We start from the raw sequence: 14259 nt of genomic DNA on the forward strand, positions 1-14259 counted from the left end.
TACGGGAGTTAGGATAATGGAAAGAGTCCGTAGTCTACTCATGTTCTTGCCTCTTCCTCCTTGTGTGCTAAGGCGATTAGCATGTGGTGATCCTGGTGCGCAGTGTGCTAGCATATGGCTCTGTTCCGCGCTAACATGCTCTCATCTGTAATCCACTCTCTGCAGGCGTGAGCCCTTTACACACGCAGCATGATCGAGACACTACGCGGCACACAGGGCGGGATGCCATCTTGTGTGTGTGTGTGTCTGTGAGTGTGTGTGTGTGTGTGTGTGTGTGTGTGTGTGTGTGTGTGTGTGTGTGTGTGTGTGTGTGTGTGTGTGTGTGTGTGTGTGTGTGTGTGTGTGTGTGTGTGTGTGTCTGTGTCTGTGTGTGTGTATCCATGTGAATGCATGGAAAAAGTGCTGCATCCTCCACACAACAGATGTCATTTCCTGCAATTTCCTCCATCACATTCATGTTATTACAAAAGAAGAATCTCTCTCTCTCTCTCGCTCTCTCTCTCTCTCTCTCTCTCACTCTCTGTATTGATAAATACATAGCGATGATAACATGTGTGTTATGTACGGAACATGCAAATCATTGTATTTGAGCCGTGTAGAAATACAACAGAAGCACTCTTTAGGGAATTGCCTGTTTGTTTTTGTTTACCACTGGTGTGCCAGCCGGTGTTGTATTATGGCAGTGTTCCAGAAAAGATATTGGCATTTTAGCTATTTACGTGCTTCCAAATTACAATATGGTGCGTGAACATCTTGTGACGATATTTGCATTCTGTGAGAGTTCTCCAAAGGCCTCCTAATAACTGATAAGATGAGGAGCGTTTTATATTATCTTAACCATGGAATTATTATTTCTCATCATTTATGCTACAAAGATCCACAGAGCCACAGTTTCATTTTTTTAAATAAATGTGTGTTTCTTTCCCTCTGAGATATCTGTTTGGGGGATTCTTGAGAAAGGGGTAACAGCGCTTTATACAGACAAAAACTCAGCGTTAATTTTTTGTTTTGATTTTCTTGATTTCATTTTCATCCTATTTGATCATGTTGCAACCTGAGGGGAGGAAGCATGCAGATTTTCTTTGCTCATTGTGCCATTTTAGGCTCAATTCCTTTTTGAATTAAGTTTGCTTTGGTCCTTGCAGTGAGAGGCAATCTTGCTCTTAGCAGGTTGCCAATTATATCGCCACACCTGCCCTCATTATCCTTACCTCAATTCCCCTTACATACACGCAGAAGCATACACACACACACACACACACACACACACACACACACACACCCTCTAGCCTCTGCATTTTTCAGTTAGAGGGAAATGTGTTAGGCCGAATTCACACCAAGGGGCCACGGAACGGAAGAGAGACGAAGTGAGAGAGTTTCAGCCGGTGTGTTCTACTCTGCCTTTCACACCGACAGCGTCGGCATGCGCGGCCAGTCCTGTTCAAAATTTCCCCACAGCGAAAGCTAGCGTGTTACTTTGCCATTTATTTGAATGGGACACCGCCGGCCACTGCCAACTAAAATCCGCTCGAGTTCTATTTTCCAAATGCAGCACGGAGTGGAGCCGGCTACCGTGCTGCTGATGTCTGACTACCGCGGGTTGGTGTGGAAGGACAGATATGTTTCCATGTATTTTCGCCACTGCTGGTAAAAATCGCTTCCGTCCCGCAACGCTTCACCACCTTGGTGTGATGCTGGCCTTAGAAGGAACCCATATGGAGACAATATTGAAGGAAATGACACCTCTTTCAGGGAGCGGTGCACTTTAAGACTCAAGCGTACAATAAAGCCCCAGCAGACTCAGACAATGCCCGACTATCTCTAAAGCAGCTTCACCAATGAGTCTGACACTTGGAAGTTAAAAAAACGCATAGTTTTGCTTCTCACTTGCGCCAAATCCACAGACACCCGAATGCATTTGTTGATGGGGAGAATAATTATCCAGTGCTCTCCTCCATCCCTCTCCATGACTCCAGCCATATCTGCATAATATACTTTTAAAAATACCAGTTCGTCTAATGGATTCTGTAAGGAGTGAGCTCATTCCAGGCGTAAGCATGTATATCTGTCAATCCAAATAAAGAAGTAAAATGTGTGCATGCGTGTGTGTGTGGGTGTGGGTGTGGTAGATGCATACAGTACGAAGCATGTACACCATAATCATTTTGCTTGATGGAATTAATTATGTGGGGTTTTGCAAATAAGTTCATACAGATGGCAATAAAGAATAATAACACAACTTCATATCATTCCAAGTGTCTCATACCTCAAAATGATTATGGGGATGGGAGGCGAGTAAGGGAGAGAGAGGTGCGAGGAGAGAGGGAGAGAGAGAGAATGAATGCTGGGACACAGACGTGAAAGACAAAAAGATTTCAAAAACAAATTAATAAAAAGAGATAAAAAACAAACTTGTAAAAAATAAATAATGAATGTGACGGAACTGGTGTGTGTTGAACCCCCGCTGAGCTGTGTAAGCTGAAGCAATTATGTGGCCAGAAGGCAGAGACGTCCTATCAGCCCAGACGTCATTCAGAGAGTCCAGCGTGGACAGGAGTGAATAAGTAATCATCTCAAGCAGATGACAGAGATGAATAGATCAGAGATAAATAGAGATGTGGAGGAGAGGGGGGAGAGAAAGTACAGACAGACAGATATATTCCAAGAGCCATGGGGTTAGACATTTGGGTTAACATTTTTTTTCTTTGCTTTATCTAATAGATTTTAGGGAGTTATTCAATATTTAAGAGGGTGCTCGGCAATATCCCTTGTGCAATTACATATAGGCCTATTAACCCTTTAATGGCCCATATCTGCAAATAATGGGAAATATACCAAAAAATAATATCGTATGTTATTCATATGTAATATGTTATACATTCACATTCATAGACAGAAAAAAACAGACAAAACATCGGATGGGACAAAATTTCCCAGTTATTATTTATTTACCCAAGTCCCCCCCATTAAAGTACTGTTGTTACATCCAAATAGGGCTTCAGACTACCACACAAAAACCCTCTCTCCCTACCATTCCAATCAGCAGCTCAGTGGGAACAATTAGGTGTCTGACAGTTCTGTCCCTCTTCCTGGTAGAGATAAGCTTCTGGACCCCCAGGGCACTCACCTGTCACCTCACAACCACATTGCCCCCAACCCCCACGAACACACACGCACGCACACACACACACACACACACACACACACACACACACACACACACACACACACACACACACACACACACACACACACACACACACACACACACACACACACACACACACACACACACACACACACACACACACCAAGCCCTGGGGCCTTCCATATCCACACAGACTCAACACATCCACACTTACAGCACACCGGCTCTGAATATGACACCTTTCCCACAAGGAGCCCCCATGTCTCACAATGGGAAATCAGATCCTATATGAAATGTACCAACAAAAGCCAAATATAGTATAGAAACTCACACACGTGCACACACACAGATACACACACAGACACACACGCACGCACACACACACACACACACAAACAACCTCACACACTCGCATGCACACAGACACACACAAGCACAAACTCACACACTCACACACACACACACACACACACACACACACAAACAACCTCACACACTCGCATGCACACACAGACACACACACAGACACACACAAACTCACATACTCGCATGCACACTCTCACACACAGACACACACACACACAGACACACACACACACACACACACACAAACAAACTCACACACTTGCATACACACACACACACACACACACACACACACACACACACACACACACACACACACACACACACACACACACACACACACACACACACACACACACACACACACACACACACACACACACACACACACATGACATCCATATGTACCATGTCATCCCTACCAAGAGCCACACTGGACAAGCATCACGGCCCACAGAGCCTTGTACATAATGGCACATTATCGAAATGGGACAATGTGAAGCCAACAATAATAAAAAATAATAATGAGTCTAATGCTGTTTGTGTTGGATGGTCATGAAAAAGCTGCCTGTGGGTAGATGGACACTTTACACGTGTGTGTGTGTGTGTGTGTGTGTGTGTGTGTGTGTGTGTGTGTGTGTGTGTGTGTGTGTGTGTGTGTGTGTGTGTGTGTGTGTGTGTGTGTGTGTGTGTGTGTGTGTGTGTGTGTGTGTGTGTGTGTGTGTGTGTGCGTGCGTGCGTGCATGCTGGTGTGTGTGTGTGTGTATGTACAGTGTGTGTGTGTGTGTGTGTGTGTGTATGTGTGTGTGTGTGTGTGTGTGTGTGTGTGTGTGTGTGTGTGTGTGTGTGTGTGTGTGTGTGTGTGTGTGTGTGTGTGTGTGTGTCTGTGTTCAGTCTTGTTCTCCTCATCTGCCTTTTTCATCTTCTTTTGTCGTCCTGTTTCCAGCTCTCATCTCCACTCACCCCCCTCCTCTCCTCTCCTCTCCTCTCCTCTCCTCTCCTCTCCTCTCCTCTGCTCTGCTCTGCTCTGCTCTCCTCTCCTTTCCTCTCCTCTCCTCTCCTCTCCTCTCATCACCCCTCCCCATCCATTCCATCCTCTTATTTTCCCTGCTGTGTGTCATGATTGCCTGAGCTCTTTGGATCCACCCCGACAAACACAGTTTTCGTATCCCTTCTTCCCTCCTTCTTCCTCTTCTTTACATCCCTCCTTCACCCCACCCCTTTCTCGCTCTCTCTCAGTTCCTCAACCTCACCAATCCCCCTCTTCTCTCTCTCTGTCTTTCCCCCCGTTCTCCCCTAACCACTCCACTGTAGGTGCTCTCACCCCCCCCCCCATCGGTCTCCCTTATCACTCTCTTCTTCCCTCCCAGCCTTTTCTTCTTTCCATCCCTCCTTCTCGATCTCTCAGTTCCTCAACCTCACCAATCCCCCTCTTCTCTCCCTCTGTCTTTCCTCCCTTTCTCCCCTAACCACTCTACTGTAGGTGTCCCCCTCATCACTCTCCCTTATCACTCTCTTCTTACCCTCCCAGCCTTTTCATCTTTCCATGCCTCCTTCAACCCACCCCTTTCTCTCTCTCTCAGAGCCTCAACCTCAGCCCTCCCCCTCTTCTCTCCCTCTGTCTTTCCTCCCTTTCTCCCGTAACCACTCCACTGTAGGTGCTCTCACCCACCCATACAAACACCCCACCCCCACCCCCTCTCATTGCTCTCCCTTGTCCCTCTCTTCTTACCCTCCCAGCCTTTTCCGCCAGCCTGTCTCGGACACTTAACTAAGTGGCAGAGAAAAATGCCAGTTTGCTTGGTGCTCTTATGTATTGTATTAGATTATTTATTTTCCCATCCATTACAAGGCTAGCTGTTTGGGCTTTAGCTCTCTGATAATAATTAGCGTAGCGTGAGAGCGCCCATACTGAGAGAGCCATCTGGCTGCAGAGAGGGAGAGGGGAATAGGAGAGATAGAGATGGATGAGTGGAGAGGTGGGGAATGGAGAGTGGGAAGATAGATGAGAGAGCTAGAGAGAGAGATCGGGGGAGAGAGAGAGAGGGGGGGGGAGGAGGAGAGGGAGATGTGGAAATAGGAGAGATGTTGTAGTGGAGATGTGGAGAGGTGGAAAGAGGAGAGATGGATAAGACAGTGGAGAAAGGATTTGAAGAGAGAGATCGAGTGGAGAGCCAGACCGGAGGAGTGGAGGGGTGGATAAGGAAGATAGAGGATAAGAGAGGCGGATGTGAATGCTAAGAAAGATGGAGTGGAGGGTGGGGAGAGAAGTGGAGTCAAGGAGAGAGTGAGAAGAGAGTGAGAAGGGAGTGGAGGATGGAGCAGTGAGTGTGGAGATGAGAGAGTGATAAAGAGGAGTGAAGGGGAGGATGAAGTGAAAGATGGAGGAGGGCAGGTCGGGGATTGGAGGCGTGTGAGGAGAGATAAAGAGGGGTGTACGGTACGAGAGGCTGGGGGGTAGAGAGGACATTGGGAGGAGTGTGTGTGTGGTGTGGTGTGCGTGCATGTTTTGCATGCACACTTCACATGTAATGTCAGACTCCCAGATACAACACGCGCGCACACACGCGCGCGCGCGCACACACACACACACACACACACACACACACACACACACACACACACACACACACACACACACACACACACACACACACACACACACATCAGTCATGGGCAAAATAGTATAGGCCTACATGGGGCATGGGATTCTTTATCTATATATTTATCTAGATAAAAACACAAACTGCTGTGACTTTGAAAATACCCAAATTCACCAAAGCCACATGCAATCCAGATAATGTCTTTCTTCTTGTCTTTTTCCACAGTTCTTTTCTGCATACTGTTATCACTTCTGCCTGTCCATGGAGTCTATCCGATACTCTTGTATTCTCCTCTCCCCTTCATACTCCACTTGTCTTCTCCTCTCCTCTGCATATTCCATCCATTTGTCTTCTTATCTTTCTTCACATCCTGTTCCTTTTCTGGTCCTCCTCCCTTCCCACCTGTTGCCTAATCCTCCTCTCCAGCTATTCCTAAGCTCTCGATCTATCATCCTCTCACCGCTTCTCTTCTCTTCCTTTATCTTCTACTCACCCTTTATTTCTCTGCTCTATCATCCTCTCTTCTGTCCTCTCACCTCTTCTCTTCTCGTCTCCCGTAATCTACATTTTCTGTCTCCTCATGTTCCACTTCTTGCCTGTAGTATGGCCTAGCCTGGCCATGCCCTCCTAGTGACGCAATACCTTCGGTGCTGCTTCTATTCCGGCCAAGAGCAATGTAAATATCGTTTCTGATCTCCCGAAAAATCGGGAACTCCACCCCCTTTGCCAGGAACCAACCAACCAGTAGGAAACCAAGGGAGGCAGGTCAACAATGCTGTTTGGGAAACGTTAATTGTTATGCTGTTGTATCGTAAGGGATTTGAAGGCCGTTTGTCGTGAAGGAGACGTTTGTCTGTTGACCTTGTTCTAAATAAATGTCACGCTGTGTGTGTGTGTGAATTACCAGCAAAATCAATATTTTTGATTTTCTACTTAAACATATTAAAAATCTGAAGAGCTCTAAAGAGAACAGAGTGAGAGGTGCTAAGGCATGCCAATAATCACATAACTGGGTTTATTAGACAGTTGGCTTTACTGGATTTCCCTAATGAATTATGCTTTGGTATGCCTTGAGCCAAGCAATAATAGAACCGCAAACTATTGGGATTCCGATACCTTTCTCTGTCTCTGTCTCTGTCTCTGTCTCTGTCTCTATGTCTATGTCTCTGTCTCTGTCGCTCTCTCTCTCTCGCTCTCTCTCTCTCTCTCTCTCTCTCTCTCTCTCTCTCTCTCTCAATATATTTTTTTTCTTTCATCATATTTTGCATGTCTCTACAAATTTCTCCCCATTATCCCTTGTGCTCTCACATTCCGCCCTCAATCTTCAACTATCTGGACGAATAGATAGATGTCAATTCATTTTTGCAAACATGTCTGTCTTTCTGTATTTCTCATTTCTTCATCTCCACATTGTCATGTCTTCCTGTCTTGCACCCACTTCCCCTTTCATCTCCTCCTCTAATCTCCTCTCCTCTCCTGTCTTCGCCTCTCCTGTCTTGTCCTCTCGTCTGTTCTCTTTTTTCTATCCTCTCCTCTGTTCTCCTCTCCTCTCCTCTCTTCTCCTGCTCTCTCCTCTCCTCTCATTTAATTTCCTTCCTTGTCATGTCTTTCTCTCCTATTTGTCTGCCCCCCCCCTCTACCCGTTGTAAAATGTCTAAGGCCATCTCCCATCTCCCCACCTCCCCCACAGCTGGGGCATGTGAAATTAAACAGTTGTTCTCTTCTCTTCTCTTCTCTCTATCCTCTCCTCTCCTCTCATTTCATTTTCTTCCTTCCTTTGCATGTCTTACACTCCTATTTGTCTGCCCCCCCCCCTCCCTCCCTCTACCCGTTGTAAAATGTCTATGGCCATCTCCCCTCCCCACTTCCCCCCAGCTGGGGCATGTGAAATTAAACAGTTGTGTGTCCAGCGTGGCGCAGGGTTGTTTTAATCATCGCTGAACTCATGTCCTCTTCTCTTCTCTTCTCTTCTCTTCTCTTCTCTTCTCTTCTCTTCTCTTCTCTTCTCTTCTCTTCTCTTCTCTTCTCTTCTCTTCTCTTCTCTTCTCTTCTCTTCCCTTCTCCATCGTTTCCTTGAGTCCTTTTCACCAACCCTCCCATCTCTCTCGGCATGATAAGGTATCCGTGGCCATCCTCCCATCATCCCCCATGCCCCCCGCGGAGGTATGTGTAATTAAACAGTTGTGTGTCCAGAGTGGCGCAGGGTTGTTTTAATCATCCAATGATGAGTATTGATGAGCTGACTGTGGTGCAGCCTTTGGTGGTGAACTAAACACCTTCATGCTGTTCATTCAACTGCTGCGGGAGAGTGAAGGATAAAGAGGGCAGATGGAGAGAGAGAGAGAGAGAGAGAGAGAGAGAGAGAGAGCTGCTCATTAAAGAAAGAAGTATTTGATTTCACCCTGCTTGCATGTGTTTGGGGAGAGAAAAATGATTACATTCATGAGACACACGGACAAACTTGCATGCACACACACATCTGGAGGCATAAACAACCAGGGTCGTCCCTGGTCCCTTAAAAGTCTACTAAATGTTGTTTTTGTCAAATAAAGCCTGGACAAGTCTTATTTTATCTTGAAATTTCAACCCAAATGTATATTCGTGGATCTTAATTTTAGAGAGGTATCATTCTGTGTTGTTTAACTTTTTTTTAAATTATATTTATGGTCTTGCAAGTTGGTCTTATTTTTTGTGAAAATGGCATTGAAAAGTCTTAAAAATGTCTTAATAATTTTCACTTGGTCAAATGTGTAGACACACTGTCAACACACAGAAACACACACACACAGACACAGAAAAACACACACACACAAACACACAAACACACGCACACACACCTACAGCAGAGAGTTTTGTGATGTTTGTTATTATATAAATTGTGACAGGTCCCTGGGTGACAGAGTGATCCAATGTGTGAGTGTGAATCCATATGCGGATATTTCTGTGAACACAAACACTCTGTCTGTGTGTGTCCCCTGCCTTATCGAGAGAGAGGTTATAATTGCCATGGCGAAGTGACAGCCGGTCTCCTGCGGGCGCTGTGATTGGAAGAGGGCTCATGTCTACGGGCTCTCTGATTGGATAAAGCAAGAGCTTGGCCTGGTGTTGTCATAATGAGATCACCTGGGTGATAAGACAGGAAGTTCCATAAGTGAACTAATACTGTTTTCAAGCCAATCAGAACAGTGCTGGTGGCCGTTACAACAGTTGCGTTGAAATTAAATACTTACCTTCAAACCTCCCGTATTCATACTGGGCTCTGAACTTTTCCTTATGTGACCATGTGTTACCCGGATGAACCTGCGTTGATGCCCACGCTGTCAGCACAGTTCGCAGAGGAAAATCAAGTGTCTTTCCATGCTAACCAAACTTCCGGTTCCTGAACGGCTCATTAACACGCCAGCTGGTTCAAGATTAGGTGCAGGAAACAGCAAAAACATGGTTCTAGGGAGCTCCAAGTAAAGGTTACCCATGCGCACACACGCACGCATGCACACACACACACGCACACACACACGGTATATATATATATATATATAAAGATGATACAGTAAATATAGGTGAGTGGTTTCCGGGAGGAGGTGTGGGATTTGGTGAGTACTGGGGCCATCTCCTCTTTCATCTCCTCTCCTCCTCCTCTTCTTCTCTTCCTCCTCTTTCTACCTTTCCCATCAGCAGCTCAGTGGGAACAATTAGGTCTCTGACAGTTCTGTCCCTTTTCCTGGTAGAGAGAAGCTTCAGGACCCCAGGGCGCTCACCTGTCACTTCACACACACACACACACACACACACACACACACACACACACACACACACACACACACACACACACACACACACACACACACACACACACACACACATATACACACACACACACACACACACACACACACACACACACACATATATACACACACACACACACACACACACAAATAAATACACACACGCACGCATGCACGCACACAAACAGACATGCATGCACGCACACATACAAACACACCTCTTCTTCTTCTCTTCTAAACAAACACACACACACACACACACACACACACACACACACACACACACACACACACACACACACACACACACACACACACACACACACACACACACACACACACATCCCTGGGGCCTTCCTTATCCACACAGACTGAACACATCCACACTTACCGTACACCAGCTCATATGACACCTTTCCCACAATGGGAAATCAGATCCTACATGAAATGCACAAACAAAAGGCAAATATGGTATAAAAACTCACACACACACACACACACACACACACACACACACACACACACACACACACACACACACACACACACACACACACAGTTTACTTCTTTATTTGGATTGACAGATAGACGTTTATCATAGCACAAGCCAAATTTCACTGGAGTTTACACAAAACTAAAAGAAACTGCTCACTAAAGCCCTATTCCGACGGGACTAGTTTAATGGGAGGACCTGGGGTAAAGTAAAAATAACCGGGAAATGTAGTCCCGTCCGAACGCGCGTCAGTGAAGTCAGTGAAGATAGCAGACTATGTCGGGCAAACTTCACCGCGAGTTTTACTTCCTGTTAAAGGGTCCAGAGATATTACCCTGGGTAATACTAGTCCCATCCGAATGCGACCCTATGTAAAGATGTCTGGTTATGTGCACGAAACGCACAATATATCCATTCTCTCCGGGCTTGCAAACATTACAGCCTTGCAGTAAACTTTTAGTTTTGTTTTAGGGAGTTGTTCCAAGCTGTGTTCGCTGTCAAAATCAGACAGTATGGTCAAACGCACTCTCCAAATGAAAGGACACGCAAGCAGACGCATTATAATGGATTTTGAAGATTCAGTAAACCAACAGGCAATATTTAGAATTGTTCCACGGGACCAAATACCTCCATGGATGCGCAATAATGTGCTAAAAAAATCAATATTAATATTGTGGAGTTGGCACACGCATGACGACAAGTGCAGTCACATGTGCGTGATGAGTAACCCCTCCTACTTTCTGTTCGTTTACTGAGATATTTCAAACCAGTCCGAATCGGCCATTTCTATTACTGACGTCCTGAGATAAAAATCACATTTCCCCACGTCCATACGTTAAACTAGTCCTGTCAGAATAGGGCTTAAGTGTCTACATGTGGCACCTCCGTCTCCAGATGAAGAGGCTCCCGATTATGCTGGATACTGAGCAGAATTTGGTCAATCTTTTTGCCTGTTGTTTAGGGAGTCCACAGATCTGTAAGCCACGCACACACATTTTATGTACATGGCCTAAACTACCAAAGATTAAAGTTATAGTTTTACAGGATTAGCCACATTTGTTTAAAGATGGCCTCTCAACGTCATTTCATTAATATTGCTGTGTTCCTCATTGCTATTGCATGTATTACGCGTTGGTCTTGTTTTAAAAAAAAAGTTCTGGTTGCTTTGTTTCAAGCCGTTTTTGCAAGCTAGCAAGGTGGCTTGTGGAGAAGCGAGAGGGTGTTCCGGATTTCTCGTGGAAATGCGTCTCTGATTGGCTCACTCCTCCTGCTCTCGTGGAAATGCGTCTCTGATTGGCTCAGTCCTCCTGTTCTCGGAGAGATTGTAATGGGAAACAGAGTCGCCACTTCCCCGGGTGGTACTGCACTATAGGGGCGCCAACGGAGGCGTGCAGCCTCCATTCAGGGCTGTGCTCTTTCGACAGCGACCCCTAGGCGAGATGCAGGCACGGAGCAACCAGGGTGGGCATGCTGTATGTATGAGGCTTTGTGCTGTGTGTGTATCTGAGAGTAGCAACCAGCTGATTTTGGGCCACCAGTAGGGTGGCCATCGGTCCGTTTTTACGACCTGTTCACGACGTTCCTGTCTCGACATGTTTTTAGAAAAATGGGTCGACATAAACCTTTGTGTGCAACGCCTTCTTTCGACGTGACGCAACACAGAAAGGCTTTCGTGATTCGCTCGTTTCTCTGCATTATTTATGTCAATTGGGAAACACCGGGAAACACAGCCAGGCGAGGTGATGCACCGCTATGAGAGCCTTGCAAGTGAGTTTAACTTGGGGTGACCGTCCGATTTTCAAAAGGAGTGAGTAAAACTGTGTTTTATCGTAACTTGGCCTTTAATGCATTACACAATGGTTGGTATTTCAATATTTTGGAGGAAAAGCACGTTTCCATGTAGCTGTCAAAACAACAACCAATTTCTACCAGAATAATGGATTTATCCTGTTCACGGACTAATGTCAGATCAGGTGTATTGGGTGAATGATTGATGACATCGCCCAATGTATCACACTGATCATTTGTTAGGGAAAACCAGTCCACTGTAACACGTCCAGAATGGATTGAAGACAAGTTGTTTGCCTTGCGCAGTTCTTTTAGGGTCAACGCTACCATGTGATCAGGACGTGCGATGTATAGTCCTTTGTAAGCAGGACATGGTCTCTCTTCGCTGGTCCTGGTGTAGCATACAGAATGGTTCATGTTGGGTTGGATACCACTTGGCCAAGTTCGCTTTTGTTGGTAGCACCTGTAACCGGGATTTGATGGTGAATTTATGTATGTCGTCGTGCAGAGATGTGTTGCGTAGGGCAGCGTGGGATGCGTTGTGGTCGGCGTCAGGTAGGCAGGCTAGTTTTCCCTGAAGGCGTAGCGCTGTCCAGTGCTGAACTGTGCGTGTTTGGAAATGTTTCAGTATTGTGATTCTGCAGTTTTGTGGCTTGAGATGTTGTGTTGTATTCTCGTTAAGTGTTATTGTTGCTTCAACGGTAATGGCTGCGACTAAGTAATCCAAACTGATAGACTGTCCCGATGTATCAAGTCAAGTGGGTTTTATTGTCAATTTCTTTACATACACTGGTCATACAAAGAATTTGAAATTACATTTCTTGCTTTCCCATACAGACATAGACTAATCTAGGTAAGGACATAGACAGTATAGACATAGACAGTACTTATACATGGACTTAAGACAGTATGGACATAGACAGTGCTCATACAGACATTTAAAGTGCAAGACTGGACAACAGAAGACTTGTAGAGGACATACATTAAGAGGTATTGTTGTGCTTTTGTGCTTTTCCTAAAAAAGTCCTTTATAGCGTTCTAGACATGGTAATAGTAGCATTTTGAAGAAAAATAAATATTAAAAAGGTTGTCAAGTACACCAGCAGCAGTGTGTGTGTGTGTGTGTGTGTGTGTGTGTGTGTGTGTGTGTGTGTGTGTTTGTGTGTGTTTGTGTGTGTGTGTGTGTGTGTGTGTGTGTGTGTGTGTGTGTGTGTGTGTGTGTGTGTGTGTGTGTGTGTGTGGTGTGTGTGTGTGTGTGTGTGTGTATGTGTTTAGTGCAGGTAGAAGGTGCGGTGTGCGTCTGTGTGTGTGTTCGTGTGTCTGTGTGTGTGTGTGTGTGTCAGTGTGTTTATGTTTGGGTTTAGTGCAGAAAGTGCAGTGTGCTTGTGTGTGTGTGTGTGTGTGTGTGTGTGTGTGTGTGTGTGTGTGTGTGTGTGTGTGTGTGTGTGTGTGTGTGTGTGTGTGTGTGTGTGTGTGTGTGCATGTTTTGAGTTAGTGCAGGTTGAAAGTTCAGTCACAAGTATAGTAGTGCAGGTGGAATGTTCAGTCGCAGATATGGTGGTGGGGGATGGGGGGGGGGGGGTGTCAGTGGCCTTGCTGGCTAGAGGCTGACAGTGGAGGGAGAGTGGGTTGAGTGTTCAGCATCTTGATCGCTTGGTGCATTGTGCTGCTCGCCAGCCTGGTGGTACGGGAACGGAGGCGCCTGTACCTCTTTCCAGAGGTCAGGAGGCTGAACAGTTTGTGTGCAGGGTGGCTTGTGTCTTTGATGATCATCAGTGCTTTCCGGGTGAGGCGTGTGGTGTAAATGTCCTGCAGGGAGGGGAGTGGTACTCCAATGATCTTCTTCGCTGTGTTCACAACACGCTGGAGTGTCTTCCTGTTTTTCTCCGTGCAGCTTCCTCCCCACACTGTGATGTAGTTGGACACAACGCTCTCTATGGTTCCTCTGTAGAATGTTGTCATGATGGAGGGTGTAGCACTTGCCTTCTTTAGTTTGCGCAGGAAGTAGAGACGCTGATGGGCCTTCTTCGCCAGTGATGTAGTGTTGGTGGTCCAAGAGAGGTCGTCGCTGAT

Source organism: Engraulis encrasicolus, chromosome 4 (assembly GCF_034702125.1).
Source record: "Engraulis encrasicolus isolate BLACKSEA-1 chromosome 4, IST_EnEncr_1.0, whole genome shotgun sequence".
Taxonomy (NCBI): Eukaryota; Metazoa; Chordata; class Actinopteri; order Clupeiformes; family Engraulidae; genus Engraulis; species Engraulis encrasicolus.